This window comes from Falco cherrug, chromosome 4 (genome assembly GCF_023634085.1).
Source record: "Falco cherrug isolate bFalChe1 chromosome 4, bFalChe1.pri, whole genome shotgun sequence".
NCBI lineage: Eukaryota > Metazoa > Chordata > Aves > Falconiformes > Falconidae > Falco > Falco cherrug.
The window spans coordinates 77,643,608-77,663,634 of record NC_073700.1 but is presented as its reverse complement, the minus strand read 5'-3'; the positions used below and the strand labels follow the sequence as shown (position 1 = coordinate 77,663,634).

Genomic DNA, 20,027 nt, shown 5'->3' with positions numbered 1-20,027 from the left:
GCTCCCACCGCACTCCGCTCAGCCTAGAGTTTAGCGGAGACCGATTGTACACTAGATGGGTACAAAGCCAGTGTCAATTAGAGTAAATAGGGATTAGGGAGAGTTAAGGCCTGGGATGAACTTTAGGTTTGGACAGGGTCAGAACAAGCAGCTCTGCAAGATACAAGTGAGGGTCCAAGAGCAATAATGCTAAGGAGTCAGGAGGGTCTGAAAGAGATTGCTGCACTTCCCTTGCCTCCTGGCATTGTGGTGGAGGAACTCACCCCTAAGGCTTTTGAGGAGGGAGGGTCTGGCAGGAGCCGCAGAGGCTGAGGCCGCAGCAGCTCCAGGGGTAGTGCTCTGTGAATATATGACAGCACAATCATTCTCTGAGCAGTGAAAGGAGAGGTGGTGACTGTCAAAGATGTTGCCACTGTGATGTCAAGGTTAGGTGTACCTCTAGCACAGCCCAGGTGATGGTGAGACTGTGATGGAAGGAGGAAGGATGCTATGTCTGTGTCTCCAGCCAAGAAAAGGAGATAGCTGCCTGAAATTCATGGCTCCAGGCAGTGGCAACTTGTCTTACCTCTGGGACTATGATCATCAAGTATGGCAGGGGCTCACTCAAGTGGTGGCTTTCCTTCTGCAGACCAGCTTGACAGAGTTAACTATTAAGAAGGTGTGGGGACAGTAGCTGACAGTGGGAAATATATCCATGAGGGATCATACTATTTCAATACTACTCTGTAGTGCCAAAGTGCCTTAGCACATTTTAATGTGCAATACTTGCTGGCCTCTGTTTTCTGGAGCACATTGGACATCTTCAGAAGGCAGCCCAAAATCTGAGATGCTGATTGAGAAGATGAGACCAAGGTCATCTTTGAAGAAGAGTTTTTTCTGCTGGAAAGCTGTGTGCTGAGAGTAATGGGCTACAATGAAGACTAGGGAGGGGAGGGGAGTGTTAGGGAGGTCAAGGTCTGTGCATGTAAGTCTCTCTTACATCTTGGACTGGTAAAAGTGGCAAGACTCTGTGATGGCCAAATCATGTAAGTGCCCATCCACAGAACATATTCCCATGTAGCTGGGAATGGTCTGTACAGAGAAAAGAAAAATGTACAATCTGGTCAGAAGAGAATTCTTGTGCCTTGGCTTGGTGGTGTCTGAGTGATGAAATGTCAGTAGTAAGGTGTCATTAGTAGACACTTTGTATCTGCATTGATACCTTACTGCTGGTAATGCTGGGAGCAATCAGTTGTATTATATTACTCGTTCCTTGTCCTGTGAACCTACTCCCTAACTGCTGCAATGCAATCACATCCTGGACCCCTGTCTGTATGCAGGCAGCTGCAGAGTGGCACATCAGTTAGGTGCCACAGTAGGAAACGAAGATCTTAAAGACTTTTCCAACCTAAATGATTCTACGATTCTATGGGAGAGCAGGTGAGGGTTCTCTCAGTAGCTGCCTTGCAGCCGCCTTGCAAACAGCTCAAGGATGCTGGAGCACTGCACAGCTCCACCTGCAGCCTTTGATGCCTCTAGGCTTCCCGTTAACGAACAGGAGAGCCAGATACCTGCTGCATGACTGAATGCAGGCCTTGGCTTTGGGAGATGGCTGTAGCCTAAATGTGGATGACATCTTCTAGTCAGATAAGCTGCACATCAGTTGTACCCATCCATTGTGAAATATCATGTAAATGCACATTGTGAGAGATTCACTTTTAGCCACTTCAGTTCTCGCAGCCTGCTCCTGCACAGTCGTAGCTAACGGCAAGGTAGAGGTTTTACTTCAGCCTTGGGACCATGTATTTCATAGTGCAGCCATGATGTGCCACCCGTTTATATCTCAGCAACCCTTCCCATTTCTGTGTCAGTGGCTAGTGTTGCCTCTTCTTCCTTGGGTTGCACCTGCTGTGCAGTGTTTTCTATAATACATTCTTTTACATAATTGCCTGTCAGCTGCCTGCAGTCCCTGTGTGCTTTCTGGGTCTCATGACTTCCCAACAGTGCAGCTGGCAGGTCTGGCACATATTGTTAATGCCTCTCCAAAAGCATCCAGGAGTAGTAATTTTTTAGCAGATGTTAGTGTTTGGAAATCAACTGTCAGGCTTTGCAGTACAGTTTTAAAGCCCTACTCACCACCAGCAGCTTTTATTAATATCCTATTAATACAACTATACCAAGGCAAAATGATGATAACATGGAATTATTTGAAATTATTGTAAACAACTTAGTAGTAAAAAGTTTACAAAGGTGCTGTAATTGTCCCCCCATCTATTACAGATTCAAGAAATCCTGTTCTAGGGTTACAGGAAAAAAACCCCAAACAAATCATATAAAGAACTAGAAAGGTGCTAGTGATTTTACACTATAACTACATTATTATGATGAAGGAGTTTTGTGTTTGTAACCACTAATTAGAGTAGATGGATTTATAATGGCATGCTGCTTTTCCCCCCACCCCTTAAAAAAACTACTTGTGGTATTACTATAAAGGAGAGGAGATATAGAGTTAATAGAAAAGGAAGTATCTGTCAAAAACGCCAAACTGTGCAAGAGCAACCATTACCTATGTGTCACACTCCACACTAGGAAGATGAATCTATCCCCACATCAGTATGGGTTTCTCACCATGGCTATGATAAAAATAAAAATATTTCTGTGTATGTGTCTAGACAAAATACATACAACTCTCTCCAGTAAATATATCTTCTGGGGCATGGCCAGATACTCTGCTTTCCACTGGTTCACCCTATATATGTACCTTTTTTTATTACTATCCTAATGAAAGACAGCTAATGTTCTACTTTTTTAAAAAGACTTTATTATAGTATTTCCCCTGTTTACCTGAAGAATGTTTCTCTATGTATAAACAGGAAACTTAATTTCAATTAATTTCAATGCACGATGTAATAGTTTTATTCTGTTATAGTATATCTTTTGATTTTTATGGGTTTCCTTCATATTTGGGAAGTATCTGATCCTTGTCCCAAAACCTCTGACATACAGGTAGGCCGTGAAAGAGACTGTTGAAAAAGTTTCAGTGAGCTCCATGGGACATGTCAGCATGCAACACCGCAGTGACAAGCCCAGGGGCCATGTCTGTGTACAGGAGCCAATGCTGATTACGCTGAAGTCACTGCCAAAAAAAATAAATCCCCCTTGCTCAGAGTGCATATAACATGCATCGTGAAAAGCTTCACATGAAACAGGCATACAGCATCACCATCTAGGTGTCATGTTGAAGGAGAAACTATTGCATTACATACCCCTGCCGTGCCTCAGCATTTATTTCAGATGACCACCTTCCTTCAAAATAAGCTGAATTATGTACTAAGTGACTCTTGAGCTGTGGGACCAGTCTGGCATGGCCATTCACACAGCAAGAGGGAGGACTGCATTTGGAAACCATAAATGGATCATCAGGCTTATGCCACTGGTGTCAGTCCTGTGTTCTATACATTTTCATAATCGTGATCTTCAGATATGTCAGGATCAATCAGTCAATGGGATGTGCTTGGATGTTCAGTCTCCAGACGAAGTTGCTGGGATCTTTCAGAAGAGTAAGTTGCTCCTCGCTAGCCCCTGAAAAGCCAGAATCTCATCCAGTTGATGATCCTGCTCTCCATCATCCAATTGGATGATTTATTGGATCATTACTCATGATTATGAATAATTCTTTAGTCCATGAACCTGTCCTTTTAATTCGTATGGGAGAAATTGTTTCACTACACATTGTATCATTAACCATCACACTTTCCAGGAAGATACGAGGGGTGGATGAGAAGGCAGGGGTATATTCCAGGGTAGGGCATATACATGGTGTAACAGAGTGATTACAACAGACACCATTCATTTTTCTCTCTGTCCTGTCCCCCCCCACATTTTTGTTTAAGCACTAAGTTTTATGTCTGATTTAGGAGATAAGAAAAACAGCCCTAAATGATGTATTACAAAAATGCTACTTCTGTTTCCTTGCTCACCTCTGTATTTTGAATTTGTTCAAATCTTGATGTTTTGATGTGTTTGATACGCTGCTAGTAAAATACAATTACTCAACTACTCTTGATCCTCCTATTTTTATTCAGGCTTCTCAATTCATGTAAGAACTTTCATTAAGACTATTAACATTGATTGACGCTTGATCTTCCATTAGTACAAAGGCGTTTCCTACATAGAAAAGAAAAATAAAATGCCTCATAAAAGTGTGAGAATTATAATAAAGCTTTATAACATAAATAGACTTAATTACTGCTATACAGTGGCATATTGCCACTAGGTGGCAGGGCAACAATTCACTCCATCAGGGCAACAGGTTAGCGGACTTCATTCCTATTCACGTCCTCTTAAGGATTTAGTGGTGATGTTGTCCACTGTCTTATATTTATCAGTTAAAGGCTGTAAAACTGTAGTGGAATTGATCCTCTTTTTGACAAGGTCACTTTTTTTGAAAACTCTGTATACTGGTGCACCTAGCTCTGCCACTCTTGCAACCATAGTGAGGGAGTTTAGAAGAGAAATTAGAGGCAAAGTATAAAGGCAAGGGGAGAGCAGCAGATATTGTGTACTTGGACGTCAGTAGTCTTTAACACTGTCACTTATAAGTTCCTCATACAGAACCTGATGAAGTATGGCCTGGATGGGCAGCCAGCGAGGTACACTGACATCTGGCTGAACAGCTGGGCCCAGAGTGTGGTGATCTGGGGCACAAAGTCCAGTTGGACACCAGGAACTAGCAGTGTACCTCAGGGGTCAATGCTGCTCGAATCTTGTTCAACATCTTCATTAATGATCTGGATGATGGGGCAGAATGTAACCTTAGCAAGTTTGCAGATGACAAATCTGGGAGCTGGGAGCAGTGGCTGATGTACCAGAGGGCAGTGCTGCCATCCAGAGGGACCTTGACAGGAGTCGGTGGACAGGAACCTTCTGAAGTTCAATAAGGGAGAGTGCAAAGTCCTGAGCGTGGGGAGGAACAACTCCATGCGTCAGTGTAGGCTGGCGGGCACCCAGCTGGGAAGCAGCTCTGCAGAAGGGGATCTGGGGTCCTGGTGGATGCAAAGTTGAACATGAGCCAGCAGTGTGCCCTTGCAGCAAGGAAGCCTGATGGTATCCTGGGCTGTGTTAGGAGGAGTGTTGCCAGCAGGTCGAGGAAGGTGATTATTCCCTTCTACTCAGCACTGGTGAAGCCACACCTGGAGCACTGTGTCCAGTTCTAGGCTCCCCAGTAGAAAAGAGACCTGCACATACTGGAGAGAATCCCGGAAAGACTTCATGCTGCTTGTCACCACCCTCTGGGCCCAGCCATTCAGCCAGTTTTCAGCCCACCTCACTGTCTGCTTATCCAGTTCATATATCAACAGCTTGTCTGTAAGGATCTTATGGGAGACAGTACCAAAGGCCTTACTGAAGTGCAGGTAAACAATAGCTACTGCTCTCCCCTCAACCACCAGGCCAGTCATTTCATCATAGAAGTTCATCAGTTTGGTCAGGCATGGCTTCCCCTTAGTGAACCAATGCTGACTGCTCCTGGTGACTTTTTTGTTCGTGTGCCTGGAAATGGTTTCCAGGATGAGCTGCTCCATCACTTTCCCAGGGGTCAAAGTGGGGCTGACTGGCCTGTAAATCCCTGGGTCCTCCTTTTTGTCTTTCTGGAAGACAGGAATGGCATTTGCTTTCCTCTAGTCTTCAGTCACTTCTCCCAGTTACCATGATCAATCAAAGATTGTTGAGAGTGGCCTCGCAATGACACCTGCCAGCTCCTTCAGCACTTGTAGGTGCATCCCATCAGGGCCTATGGACTTATGGATGTTCAGTTTGCTTAACTATTCCCTGACCTGATCCTCTTCCACCAAAGGCACATCCTCCTTGCTCTAGCCTTCCTCCTGGTCTCTGGCACCTGGGGTTTCTCAAGGCTGGTCTGGCTAGTAAAGATGGAAGCAAAGAAGACATTCAGTACTTCAGCCTTTTCCATGTCCTGTGTAACCAGGTCCCCTGTATCATTGATCAATGGGCCCACATTTTCCCTTGTCCTCCTTTTGTCACCTAGGTACTTATGCAAGCCCTTCTTGTTGCCTTTGGCATCCCTGGCCAGATGCAATTCCATTTGGGTGTTAGCTTTCCCAGCTTCATCCCTATATGCTTGGACAGTGTTTCTGTATTCCTCCCAGGTTACCCATCCTTGCTTCCACCTTCTGCACACTTCCTTTCTGTGTCTGCGTTTGGCCAGGAGCTCCTTGTTTATCTACATGGCCCTACTGGCACTTTTGCCTGACTTCCTATTCATTGGGATGGAACTCTCCTGAGCTTATAGGAGGTAATCATTGAATCTTAACCAGCTTTCTTAGCTTACCACCACCACCACTACCACCTTTCTTCCAGGGCCTTATCTCACAAGCAGATCTTTGAAGAGGCCAAAGTCTGCTCTCCTGAAGCACAGGATTGTGAGCTTGCTTTTCACCAGCCTCCCTGCCCTCGGGACCCTGAACTCTACCATCTCATGGTCACTGCAGCAAAGGCTTCCTTTGATCTTCACATCCCAAACACGCCCCTCCTTGTTGGTGAGTACGAGGTCCAGCAGAGCACCTCTCCTCCTTGGCTCCTCTATCACCTGGAGGAGGGATTTATCACCAATGCACTCCAGGAACCTCCTGGCTTGCTTATGTCCTACTGTGTTGTTATCATTATTATTTTGCAGCTATTACAACCTAAATTTGTTGTATATTGTGCAGTGTATCGAACCTATTATTAAATGTATTTTACTCTGTTGACATCAGCTGACTTCTGTGGGTTTGGCAGTCCTTTGTGCAAGATCCACAGAATTACCTTTTGCCAAGTCACCTGAGGATCACCTCTTTGTGCATGGGGTCTAGACCCTTTCTAATATATTTTTAATATTATGTGTGCTGTAGCTAAGAGTCCTGTTTCATTTTAAGTCATCACTGCCACCATCAGAAGCATGAGCTGGCCTGCAACTAATAAGGAAAACAGTGGAAAAATTATCAGGAAAAAGAAAGATTCTAGAATTTGCAATATAGTCACCTCCAAAGTAATCCCAGACTTTCCACACCCTGTACGGATGACTGTTGGTCATATATAATAATGCTATGATAGGTTTGGTTTTACCTGGTGATGCAGTGCAGGAATGTAAAAAACAAAAAAAAGGGACTGTTAAAGCAGCCTGAAGACTTTTCTTGAAATTTTGTTATTTCTGCTCAGAAATCTGCAATTATGTTTCAAAGAAACTTTAAAAAAGTGATTCTGTAGTGTACACTAAAAAACACTCAAATGACCAACTACAAACATTGAAAACAAATATAAATGAAAACTAAACAGGAGTCTTAAGTATGACTGAAAGCAATCAGGCAAAATAAAGAATCAGCGTTACAAGAAAAAAACATTTCAGGATGCCAGCAGGCAGACAGTTCCACACAGGCATATCTAACCTAGGCTGGGTTAACTGTCATGACATCCTGCACTGCCACAGAAATTGCTGGAGTGGGATGTCTTGAAGAACATAGCCACAGTTCATCCATTGTAATAATGTGTACTGTTAATTTCAAAACCTTTTCATGTCTAGACAAAATAACACTGTTTTTACAAAACTTCACTTCTTCTTCATTTATTAGAATACAAATAACTTAGGGAGTTTGCTCAGTTCCAGGTTTTGTCTCTGATTATTTACCCAGAATGGCTACAACATACATTTCTTCTAACAGTTACAGAAATAATGCATGCACACTGTATACTGAGATTTTCCACATTTCAAGAGAAAACTCCAGTTAATAGCACTTAGCAGAAACTTACTTTTTCTGAGCCAGGAAGAACAAGCCTTTATGTTCTGCAGCAGCTTCCCTAGCAGATATTTTCACTATGCCAAAGACTGGGGATACAGTGCTGTCTGGGTGCTCAGTGTTAAGTGTGGAAGACAACTTTCTGAAAGAAGGATTAGTCATCCATGTTTTGATGTTTTGAGCTGCACTCCCTGAAACTTGGGCACATAACAGGTATTTGTCAGCTCCTTCCATTTTTGCACAAGGAGCATACACGGAGTTTTAGTGGCAAAACTATGCCCCACTAATTTCATAGCTGGTATTGATCTAAACAAAGGCACAGACTTCCAGTTAGTGTAAACTGGCACAGCTTTGAAAATTCTAGATGGAAAACTTGAATGTATTTCAGAAGAATAATCTTGACTTCTTATGGAAGTTTTCATTTTCAGCTCTGCAGTATTGTCCCCCAAGATATTACAGAATTTGTACGTGTTAAAAGAGGAAACAGGTATAGCTTGACCAAAGGTCTAGATTAGATCTGATGACTTGTTTTGAATCCTAAATAACTAATCTATTTCTGTACAGTTATATCATGTTTTCCCTTACCATCTCTGCTCAGAGCCAAAACACAAATCAGGCTGCATGTGGATACTTGGTCACATGTAGGCATACCAAGCTCTCAGACGAACGCAGATGAATCAGGAACGACGTCTTTCCAAGGCGGGGAAAGATTTACACGTTCTGAAAACACTGACACTTTGGAAATGAGAAAAACAAAGCATCTTCAAGGAATTCAGACCTAAGGAGGGGGAGAGGTCCATGGACTAACAAATAATATTTATAATTTTATTGAGTTCAGTTGCAAGTTGATATTTAAATACTGTCACCCAGAATAAAAAAGGAATGCCATGCCATTGTATTGCTGCCTAGTTTTCATAAATAGGCTATTTCTAAAGAACTGACACGTATAACTGCCATGCTTCTGACAGAAACAGATTTGTCTGAGCTATGTTTACACCTCTTTCATGCCTTGCTTAAACTAAATAAATTCCATTTACGTAAGCTAGTAGCTTTGTTTTTATGTCATGCAGCAGATGTAATTCAGGCTCTAATCAATTCTAGACTTAGTTCAAATGCTCACAGCCTATTTGCTTGGAAATTAGATTACAGTAATATACTACCTTGTTCATTGTCCTACCCACATTATAACTTTAGTGCAGAATTGCACTGAAGGTCCTTGCAGAACTAGGGTCAGTTCTCACCAATATTCTGTCAAGCAAAAGAAGTTATGTGAGTTTATATTTATGGAAAATTGATATCCTCAAAAATCTTATTGTTCCCAGAATGGGCAATGGTACATCTTTACCTATTTGCAGAACAGAACCTGAACTGGAGAAACCCTACTGTTACATCAAAGCTTGCTCACAACCCATAGTAGCTCAAACTGTATAGATTTGGTTTTGATGTTATTCTTCTAGGTTCTGCCTGTTATGCTACATGATGATTCATATCATGGAGTATACAATTTTGTTTTGTAAAAATTATCAGAAATGTAATCTTTGCCCAGGTAGTTCAACTCTGACATCATTTATGAAGATAAGTCACTTCTAGCTAGTTATCTTCCTTTCCCTCCACAACAACATTTAATCACAAACGTTCCTAGATCAGAAGGTTAGAGTTTGCTTCCCTGTCCATCAAAAGAATATGAAACACCAGAAAAACCACCCACAAGCAACGCAGAGGTTTTTTGGGCTGATTTACTGGGCTTGATGGTTTGGAGTTGACTGGTCTTGGGTTTTCGTAGAGGTGAAGTATAGTGAAACATTACTAAGTACTCAATAAAATAGACAATGTTTGAAAAAAAGGACTAAAACATTTTCAGAGTGGAATGTGTACCTTTCTGTGAAGTCATGATCATGCAAGCTGGTAGCCATGATATGAAATACTAGTGCTTCTTGGAAACATGAGGCTGGTAAATTAGCCCTCTCTTTGTGTTACTAGACGGACAGACAGGTTGCATACAGAGACTTTTCTTTTGCTTCCAAAGCAGAACTTCTTTTTTCCATTTTGCTGACTGGTGACAGCAAATTTTCCCTGCAAGTCAAAGTTCAGAAAAGGTCTGGAATTTCTGGAGAGTGAATGAATGTAAGTGGCAGCACTGTTTCACCCTAGAGATTACGTTACTGCTCACCCCCAGTGGCATCTATACAGGCAACATGTCACATAGATACTTTCTGTTCTAAAGCTACAGACAGGGGAGACTGTAAATATTCTTCACCATGAGAAAATCAAGTATTCGTTGTGGAATGAAGTGAAACAAACTTTATAAAAAAGCATTTTAAAGTAAGTTTCCCTGATGTTCTAGAGATATTTTTGTAAGTAGAGAGGGATATGAACAAAAGTAAAATTCACTCTTTCACCTTTTTTTTTTAAAGCTGCATCTTTTCTAGCAATAGAAACAAAATCAGAACAAATGAAATGTTTTCAAAGTTCTAGAAAGTTCTGAATTTAGGATTCATAGTATTCAAAAAGACCTTGGTCACTGGATCTGAATTTTTCACTTTACAAAAATGATTGTACCAAGAGAACATTGAGGTCATTGATAGTGAAGGACAACAAAGAAAAGAAAAAGATGGAATAAGGTAGAAGTATAATGGAAGTTAAAAAAAAATACGTAAGGAAGAACACATTAAGGAATCTAATTCCACTTCTTCCTTCCACTCAGTTATTTCCTCTTTGCCATCACTTCCTTTTTTTTTTTTTTTTTTTTTTTCCCTCAGGCATTCTTCCTTCTATGTCTGCAAAATTTAAATGGAAATGGAGCCCACAGGTAGACTCCTTTCATCACCCTGTTTGCTACCAGAAACTAAGGCACAAGTTAATGTGCAGTTCATATATTGTCAGTATGGGTTTAACAGAGAACTTGTTTCATAGATGTGTTATTTTCTAAGACAATTCCACCACTTTCAAAGTGGTTAGAAGCTTCTTTGTAATAATATTTATACAAGTGTCTCTGTAATAATGAACCGGATGATCATTATGAAAAGAAAAAGATGGGCAGTATGCACTCAAGCAATCAGTGAAAGTAAATAGAATAAGCAGACAACATCTCCAACAGATATATTGTAGTAGCAAGCTCTGGAAGAGATGATGGAGCTGACTAATTCACTGCTAAGAACCAAAGTTCTTTACTTTGTCCTTTAACATTAGGAAACAAACTATATTTAATCCTCTCAGCAACATGAGTAGTAAAATGGCTTTTATGTCAGTCAGTCCTTGACATGGAAGTTCTCTCCCTCCCTTCCACCTTGGAAATGCAAGTTGTGATTCAATGAAAGACTTGACTCAAAAAGCTAGGCAACACTGTGGGACCACACAACAGGTATCAGTGCTAATGTTGGGCCTGGAAGCATTATGAGATGCTCCTCAGAACAGAACTTGCTGCACTTCATCAATTAAATGCAGATCATGTGCTGCTGGCTCTGGAAAGTTGTAATAACAGACCACAGACATGGAGAGAGAAGTGTGTTTTGGAGGAAGATGCAATGACTTCAAGTGTGCAAATGATGTACTTTGCAATTATCTTGCCAGCCTCCACCATTTGGCATGACTTCCAGGGCTATTGGATCAGAGTTCTTTCACAGAAGGTTACCCTCCCAGAAGACTCTTTAATATCATCAGAGCCTTGCCAAAACAGCCCACTCCATGGACTGATTTTTCAGGACTATAAAATACCATTAATACAGTCAGTTTGATACAGGCCTATGGCAAAAATCAGTTTCAAATATTTTTTTTAGCAATGTCACCCTCAAAAGTCTCAATATATTAAAAATTTTTGACAGTTTCTGAATTCAAAAAAGTTGGAGAAATGGAACCAAAGTGTTCCATGTTGCTTCATACTCAAGCCATCATAAAGAAGATGCCACCTCACTGGTAATTTTACGAAGGTAGGAATTAGAGAGAGAAGCCCTTTGGCTTCCATAATGGCTGCCATTCATAATCCCATTCCAAATCCAAACCACTGCCTTCAACATACTTTGTGACTGAAGTTTTCACTGAAATCAATCCTAAACCACTGTCCTGTATGAATACCAACCCTCATCTGAACTCTAACTTATATAGGCAGTAGAAAATCACTCTGGATGTCTTTTATTCCCTAAACATATTTCCGAAATAATCATTAAAGTAAAAATAGCAAAGTGACTAGTGCCCACAAGAAAATATATGACATGAGCAACTAAATGAAAATGTTGTCCGAGTGCACTGCCAACACTAGACCTGTCCGTGTCCATGCACATCACCCAGGAGACGACGGTATCTCAGTTCTTTCAGTTTTCCTTTCAGTCTTCCTTTCCCTAACTGTAACTCTACCCTAATTCTGACACCACTATCTGTCCCAACACAAAGCATGGGATACTGGCTCTGAATACAGTGCTGAACACTGCCGATGGGCAGTGAGAGCTGGGACTGAGGATTTAGTGTCCACCTAAGACCCACCAGCCTTGCACACTCAGTCCAACCCCATCCCAACCTGCAAAGCCCCTGACACAGGGGTTCATACAAATACATGCCTCCAGTGCCTTCCAAGCCCAGCCCGTGCTTCAGCCATGCCTGCTGTTCTCTCTCCACTGCAGAGCAGAGCTCTCCCATCCTTCGACATCCCCTGTGCCAAATAGTAAGCATTTCTGGGTAGTTGACTGAAAAACAACTTCCCTAAAGGATAAGGCACCAGGTCTTCCATTCAGGCATCCTCTCCTCTTCCCCAAATTAGCCCTATTCCCTACCCTACGCAGAGGTGCACAGAGGTGCCAAGCCTCAAGCAAAACTCAAGGTGTGGGCACTGGCCTTTGCAGACACCAACTCTCATAATATCCAGCGACCATTCCTAAGTCAACACAAAGACAGGGGTGAGCTATTGTGTCCTCTCCTCTAATCTTAAAGAGGCAGTCAAGCCATCTTCCAGAGTAAATTTTTGCGACTGCTCAGACTCCTTTTTCTTCTGAAAAACCTTCAGCTTCTGAACCTTCTGATCATTTTGGATACTATTCTACAATGAGAGACACCTTCACTGGCTTGGATCTTCAGACTGGATGTCTGCAGGCAGCAGCAAATGGTAGCTTTGTGTTGCTCTCCAGATGCTGATTAACAGGGCACAAAGGTCACAGTCTTGATTTAGGAGCCAATACCAAAGACCAGAGTGGGTTGTGGAAAGCTTTCAGAGAATTTCGTTTAGCTTAGTGCTAGAGACTGTGTTGCTATAGGACACATAATTTACACAATTCTTTGAAGGGCCAGGGACTTTTGCCCCTGTTTCATTAAGTCTTACTGTCTGGATTGAGGTGGCCTGCATCTGATTCCCTGCTGAGTACCCCATTTCAGAATCTGAAGTAATGCAGGCAACAGTTACACCTGTAAAATGTGTAGGGAGTTTTCTAAACTTCCATACATCACTGAGTCATGGAAAAAAATATTGTTCATGCTGATAGCAAAAGCATCTATCCAAAGTCTGAGGGAGTAACGAAAGTAAAGATGTTTTGACTTGAAGAATGCAGAAGGCTTGTGTGCCTTGCTAGGAATAAATCCATGTCTCATCTTCTGACTAGTCTTGTTTTAAGTATGGTTTTTAAGTCCACTTTCTCTTCCAGTTCCTCTCCCTCCCCAATACTAAAAAAACCAGCAAGACCATCCCTTTTTATCCCTTAGCTATGAGGTACTGAAGCATAATAGCAACAACTAATCAGAAACCTTTATATCATAGTGGTATGAATCCTAAAAAGGCCTTGACAGGACCACCATATGGGATATCCTGGAAGTAGTCTGTACTGTATGGACATGTCTGAGATGGCTTAGTGAAGTTATCTAATATGTCATGCATGTCTAGTCTGGGAGGTTCACAAGAGCTATCTAACAAGACATGCTGGCTATGGCCCCAACAGCTGACTGAAAATAAGAAGGAGGCTCATTTCACTGAGATCCTGCATAAACCAACATTCAATGTGTTATAGATTTCCATGCAGAGCTCCATCCTACCTTTCTAGTATTTTCTTACTACTTAGGACAGGACATCCGGGGAAGGAACAGGTAACACTGCTGTGTCATTCAGCAGCTCCAGGGTTCGGTGTCCCCCGCTTCCCTCCTGATCTCAAGAGTGCACTCAGATGTTGGTGCTTACAGTGGGGAATCACCAGTTCTTCCTCCTCTCCTGCCCCCTGGCTCCTGGCGCCAGATCTCCCTGCTGATCTCCCAATTCAGACATCCTATGCCTCTTTCCTCTGACAGTCCATGACCAATGACAGGCATGACATCATCACAGCATTTTTAAAACCAAGGTATTGCTTATTTTAGCCAGAAAGAACAAAGCACACACAGAAAAGGACTTCAAAACAAGAATATGAATGTCTGGTTTATTTTTCTTTGCTGTAAAGGTGGCCTAGGTTACTGTCTTCCTCAATTTAGACAGTGATAAGAAAATTATTTTCAACTCATCGAATTACTCTACATGTAATGTGGAAAGCTGAGCAAGAGGAAAATCAGACTCCAAAACACTTTTCTAGAAGATTTAAAAATTATTTAAAATTGTAAAATATGAAGCATAAAGCTGATTTTTTTCCTTTCAGCTGGCATTTTGCCCTCTCCTGTCTTACAGAGGTTTGATCCAGTTCCCACTGAAGACTACAGCTGAAATGACTGGAAACGTTTAACTGAATGCAGTGGACATCAGATTAGGACTTCATTCACAGTCATTCACACACTATCCAATAACTGGAAATAACACATATACAACTTCCCTCTTGCTGAGAAGTTAACACATCATTTCAAGGATGTCCCAGTGATCCCCTCTAATATCTCACATCGCAATATCTATGCATAATACTTAATACTATTTGCAGCTGGCAAGAAGATTTCATACCATCCTGCTGAAAATCGTACACTTTCTCATGTGTGAGCTCATCAGTTGTTATCTGAACTCTGACAAGAACAGAACATTACAGCAAGCTTTTCAGCAATGCAGTAGTTAGTGAGCACACCAAGCCTGTCCTTTCCTGTAAACAACCTCTCCTTAACTTATTTTCAGACACACAGCTGACAGATCTCCAAATACTTGAAAAAGCATCTGAAAGTCTGGGTTAACACTGCTGGTGACAGCTCAGTTTCCCAGTCATAACATGGAATAAATCTGTCTTGCAAGCATAAAACCTTTCTCTTAGGTAAAATCAAGGCTATGTAGCAAATACATGCAGTAGTTGGGATCAGACAGTTCATACACTTGTACTAGAACTTGGAAAGACTTCATTTTGACCATGCTGTAAACAGTGTATCAGACATAAAATTAATTAAATAAAACTTTTAAAATTACTAACTTTCCTAATGAAAAAAATTGGAAGAATAAGGGAATCACATATTTCAAACACTGGTCATGTTGCTCAGTGTACTCCTAAAAAACATGTTTATCAAAATTCTAGGACTAGGACAGCACAGAACCATACAGGGTCCCTTTCCAAGGGGAGTTGTGGAAAAAAGAATTAACTGGTGTGATTATGGGGCAATTGTTAGAGGCTATTTACACCAAGGAAAGCAATGCTTTTCTTGCTCTGACCTGGGCTCCCTTCAGCATTTCCCAGCATCTAGCACAGTCAGGCAACGTCTGTGTCATGGGACATACCCAATGGCATTCTGCTGCATTTTTGGTCTCTTATCAAGATGATGAGTGTCACTTAAAATGCCACCCTCAGAATGCTGTGCACGCTGACACTGTACAACTGTGAGAGATGCTCCTAAGGAGAGTTATAAGGTTGCCTGTATAGCTAATGCATTTGAAATGTTACCTGCTATATACTGATGTACTGCCAGGAACTATGATGCTAAAGCATTAACCATATCCTGCAAGCTGATCAAATCCACTATAAATTTGATAATACTGACAGGAGTTTAGGTTACATTAACACAAACAGCAAGCAGAGCAGCCAGAAAGATACTCAGAAGTAGGGAAGATAGCAAGGCACACAGTCCTTATCACAGCACTGGAAAAAGAATCAGGAGCAGAAGTTTGGATGATCTGCACCTGTGCTTGAAAAGTTGGAATGTGTTTCTTTGCTATAGAGGGGAAAGCTAATGGAAGATGTAGTGAATGGATGGAAATAACCTGAAGTGATTTGTGTTCAGGTGGAGGTGGTGAGTCATGACTCCCTCCAGCAGGAGCATTTAGTCTCCAAGGTATATAAATAACACACTTGGAGAACTGCAAGTTGTAGCCTTGTTTTATTTGGCTGTCGTAACTTTAACTGGGGTTCAATAGATCCAATTTTTCAATTTCAGACCATTAGAGAGAAGAAGAAAAGGAGGTTGTAATTTGTTTGTCTTGACTACCTCGTGATCTTTTCAGCACGTAAAGGTCACCTACAGCAGATATCAATAATCACACTCTTTACAGTTTCCTTAAAGTTCATCATTTTAGTCAACCACTTCACAGGTTACTAAACCAAACCAAATTACTGCTCAGCAAGAGTGAATTGGTGCCTTTCCTATATAATTTTATGTGTTCCTTCAGGGTCTTCTCTACTCCAAGGCATTCAAGCATTTGGCACAAGATTTGAAACACGAACTGACTGTAAAGGGCTAGAATTATCTGGATGTTTCAAAAGTACAATTTTAGATACATTTCTGCAGGAATGGTTAAACAGGGGGCACACACCCTTTTTATTTGAAAGAAAATTCTGGAAGTCAAAATGCTGTAATTGGTCTCTTTGAGTGACTTGGGGTGGAAATTTATCCTACATTTTCAGCAGTACAGTTAAATTCAGGATGTTGGTCAGACCTAGCACCTAATTTTTCAAAGTGATATGAGTTCACAACTCCAACAGAAGTCCCTCAGAGCTGCAGGATCTCATGGCCTTTATTAAGCAGCCAGAACCGCTCACACAAAACTACAGACTGCTTCTCAAAATACGGTCCACCACTCCTTTGAGTCTTTCTCATGGAAAGGGCAGATACTATATCCATTTACTGTATTTCACAAGAAGAGTCAAAAGTACAATGAAGGTTTGACTAAGATTTTTTAATGGGAAATGTGATAGAAATGTCTTTATTAGTTCACTTCTACAAAATCTTCGGCTTTTCCCAAGGTCTAAGAGGTCATTTTCAGTAAAAATTACATCCCAGCTAGGATTCTTGGCATTGATTTGATTCGACTCTTTAACTTAAATGCTTACAATTTAAAGACTCTGTGTTTCCATATATGAGAGGAGATTAGCATTACATCACTTGATGTGCATGCTGTAAGACAGCCCAAAATACCCATAAAATAAATACAGATATACTTGTTCACTTCAGCATGGCAACACCCGTGCAATATCAGTTTAAGTATCTTACATTATTATCCTGTTCTTGTTGGAACTACATATGCATTTCTGAATTCCAGGTTTCTTCTTTGATAACTTCCTTATCACTGTTTCACAGGCTTCAGCATATTGGGAGCTGCAAATTAAGGAACAGATTTTCAGGCTTCCATATAGCACATCTGGAATGGAAAGCAGAAGGAAAACTGGTGCTCTAGCAGCTACCACTGGGAAAGTACTGCCCTCCCTCTCAGCACTTGCTGAAAGCCAGCAAAGTCTCTTGTGGTAGCTACCAAGTTTTTTCTTGGCTGGAGTATCTTCTGGTGGTTTATAGCAGATTTACTGCTTGATCTGAATACTAAAATTCTGTAACATTTCTCCAGTACTGAAGGAACCAGACAGTAAGCTTACATTTGTTTTCTTATATTTCAACCCTACTTAAATATGTACTAATAATGACTAGCCATGAAATGGAAGACCTGGCAATTCACACTTCAACAGTAGCTGTGTGGGTGTGTAAGAGGAAATTACGTTTCCTATCAGGTATAAATGGAGATCTTTTACATATTTCATTGAATCTATTTTTGTGCAGTGAAAATCTATCTTGTTGATAACGTAACTTTTCCCATCTAAATTTATAATTCAATTGGTCTCACAACAAAGACATTTTTAATCTCTGTTTCACAGACTGTATCCCACTGTTAGTATGTTAAAATACTTTTTTTGAAAGGTAGCTTTGTGAAACCAATGCCTGCAAACATGTTGCTGATTATTTGTACCCAGCTATTATGCCCCAGAGAGTAGGGAATCAAGATTTGTACTAGCACACATTTTGAATATTTTAAACATAGGTAAAACCATGAGTTAAAACACTTCTTTCTTCATTCAGTATTTTTGAATGTTTAAGGGTCTTTTCCCATGTAGAAATTAAATAAAATAGATGTTCATGAATGCCTGCATATAAATATAACCACCACAGTCCATTTAGAATACTGGTGTAATTTCAACAAGTGAAATAAAGAAATATTAAACTAGTGTGAGTTTCTATGCCACTTTAGGTAGACTGACATTTTAGAAAACAAGTGCTACTATAGCTCTGATGATTTTATTCTTCAGTGACTATTAAATGAGCACTACATTGAAAAATTAATTTCAAAATGCCAATGTGGGCAGAGTAATATAAAGAATATTAGAAGAATTACAGTAAAAAGAAAACATGCTAATACTGCATAGTGAAACTCTGTATTTTGCTAGAGTCTAGCATACCACGAGATTAAAACAGTTCCACATTAAGGGAGAACTTCCTTTGTTTAGGCTGTCCTTATTGTTGTAGCAATGTTGCATTGATGATTTACCCGTAATTAGCTGCTACCTGTTAGTCATATGACTAAAGATGTTGTTCTTGTTCAGACCCCATGTCAAACAATTAATTGTGCAGTGCAACATCTTTTATCGTACTGGATCTTTATCAGGACTATTTTAATACACAAGCTTCATTTTCACATTTAACTGCAGCTGTTACAGCTTACCATGTGGTTACACATTTCATCACAGTAGAAAACTCCCATAGGCTTACTGTGTCAGTATCTTCTGTGGAGTACCTTATGGAAACTCAGCCTTTACCAGATCAACTTCTCTGTGAGTTCACAGTTCAGTAGTAGCAGTCACAACGTTGCAAACAGGAAACAAACTTCCCTTGGGCAATCCCAAACAGCGGGGGAAGTGGCTTTCCAGTGATACCAGGAAGTCTGCATCTCTTTTGAAAGGGTGGCCAGATTAACACTATAGTGAGTCCTCTTCTAGACGATGCCTCTTGTCTCGGCTTAGTATTTCCTAGGCTAAGTTTCTCATTCAAGTTCCTATGATATCAGGCACTAGAAGAAAATAAATGCTTCCAGATCTGAAGAAAGAAATGCTGTCAGAGAAAAACTGGGGCAACAGAATGCTTTCTAAGATCAGCCTCTGACAAAATAACCTGGAGTAACATGTTAAGGCTATTGCTCTGAGCAGAAACTCAGGGCACGACATCCACCTTATCAAGCGTCCTGCTATACTCAACAGTATCAAGTGCAGCTGATATAAAAGCCAAATATTCTGATATTAGCAAAAACATCTCATCTTCACCCAGAGTGGTCCACATTGAAAAAGAAAAGCAGTACGTGTACCAGTTCAAAGCCCATGACTTGTATAACAGTTACAGGTGAAGCTACAGCTCTTTCTTCTCAGGGTAAGGTGTTTCTTAAGATGTCTAATCTAAAACTTTTCAACTGATCCATCTAATTCCACTAACTCCCTTCCCATATTCCTACAGAATATCTGTTGTCCAGTTCTTCTGAAATACATTTAGGCTTTAGAAGTTGTATTCTTTTAGTAACATTCACTTCTTTCTGACTTCTCCCAAGCTGTCTGCCTTTTCCCAGATGCTCTTCTCCAGGGCAGGGCTGCTCACAGCAAAGGCAGCCACGGCCATGAGTGGCAGCTGCCTTGATGATACCTTTCCTCTTTCTTTTCCCCTCTGCGTTAGCAGCTTTCATAGAAGATGCCACATGCTCTTCCTCAAGAACTGCTACAGTAGCCAGCTGAGGCTGGAGAAGAACTTTTTTTTGTCTAGCTGTGTGCTTCAGATCAGTGCCAGCTCATGCTGAGAGTTCACCTCTACATCCTTTGCAATGGTGTACTTGGCCAAAGATTACTATTTTCCTACATAGTAAGCGGCCTCCTGAATTCAATATGCATCACTAATAATAAAATAAACAATAATAAAATAATAAAATAAAAAATAAAAATTAAACCATAAAAAATAATAATAAAACCAATAATACAAGATAAACATTTTTGAGTGATACTTTATCATCATTTGAGTCCAAGCTTCTTTGCTGAAGGGTACAGCCATACTCCAAAACAGTTTTCTCCCTCACTGCTATGTCTACACTCCCAGTTTGAA

At 40.8% G+C, this 20,027-nt stretch overlaps 1 long non-coding RNA gene across 1 annotated transcript; it reads right to left on the bottom strand.

Moving 5' to 3' along the window:
- Positions 1-2,166: 2,166 nt before the first annotated feature.
- Positions 2,167-19,818, bottom strand: LOC129735963 (uncharacterized). Its single transcript, XR_008731991.1, has 2 exons — positions 17,118-19,818; positions 2,167-4,146 (listed from the first exon to the last, which is right to left on the bottom strand). It is a non-coding gene; the product is annotated as an uncharacterized LOC129735963 (long non-coding RNA).
- Between the last annotated feature and the right edge of the window lie 209 nt (positions 19,819-20,027).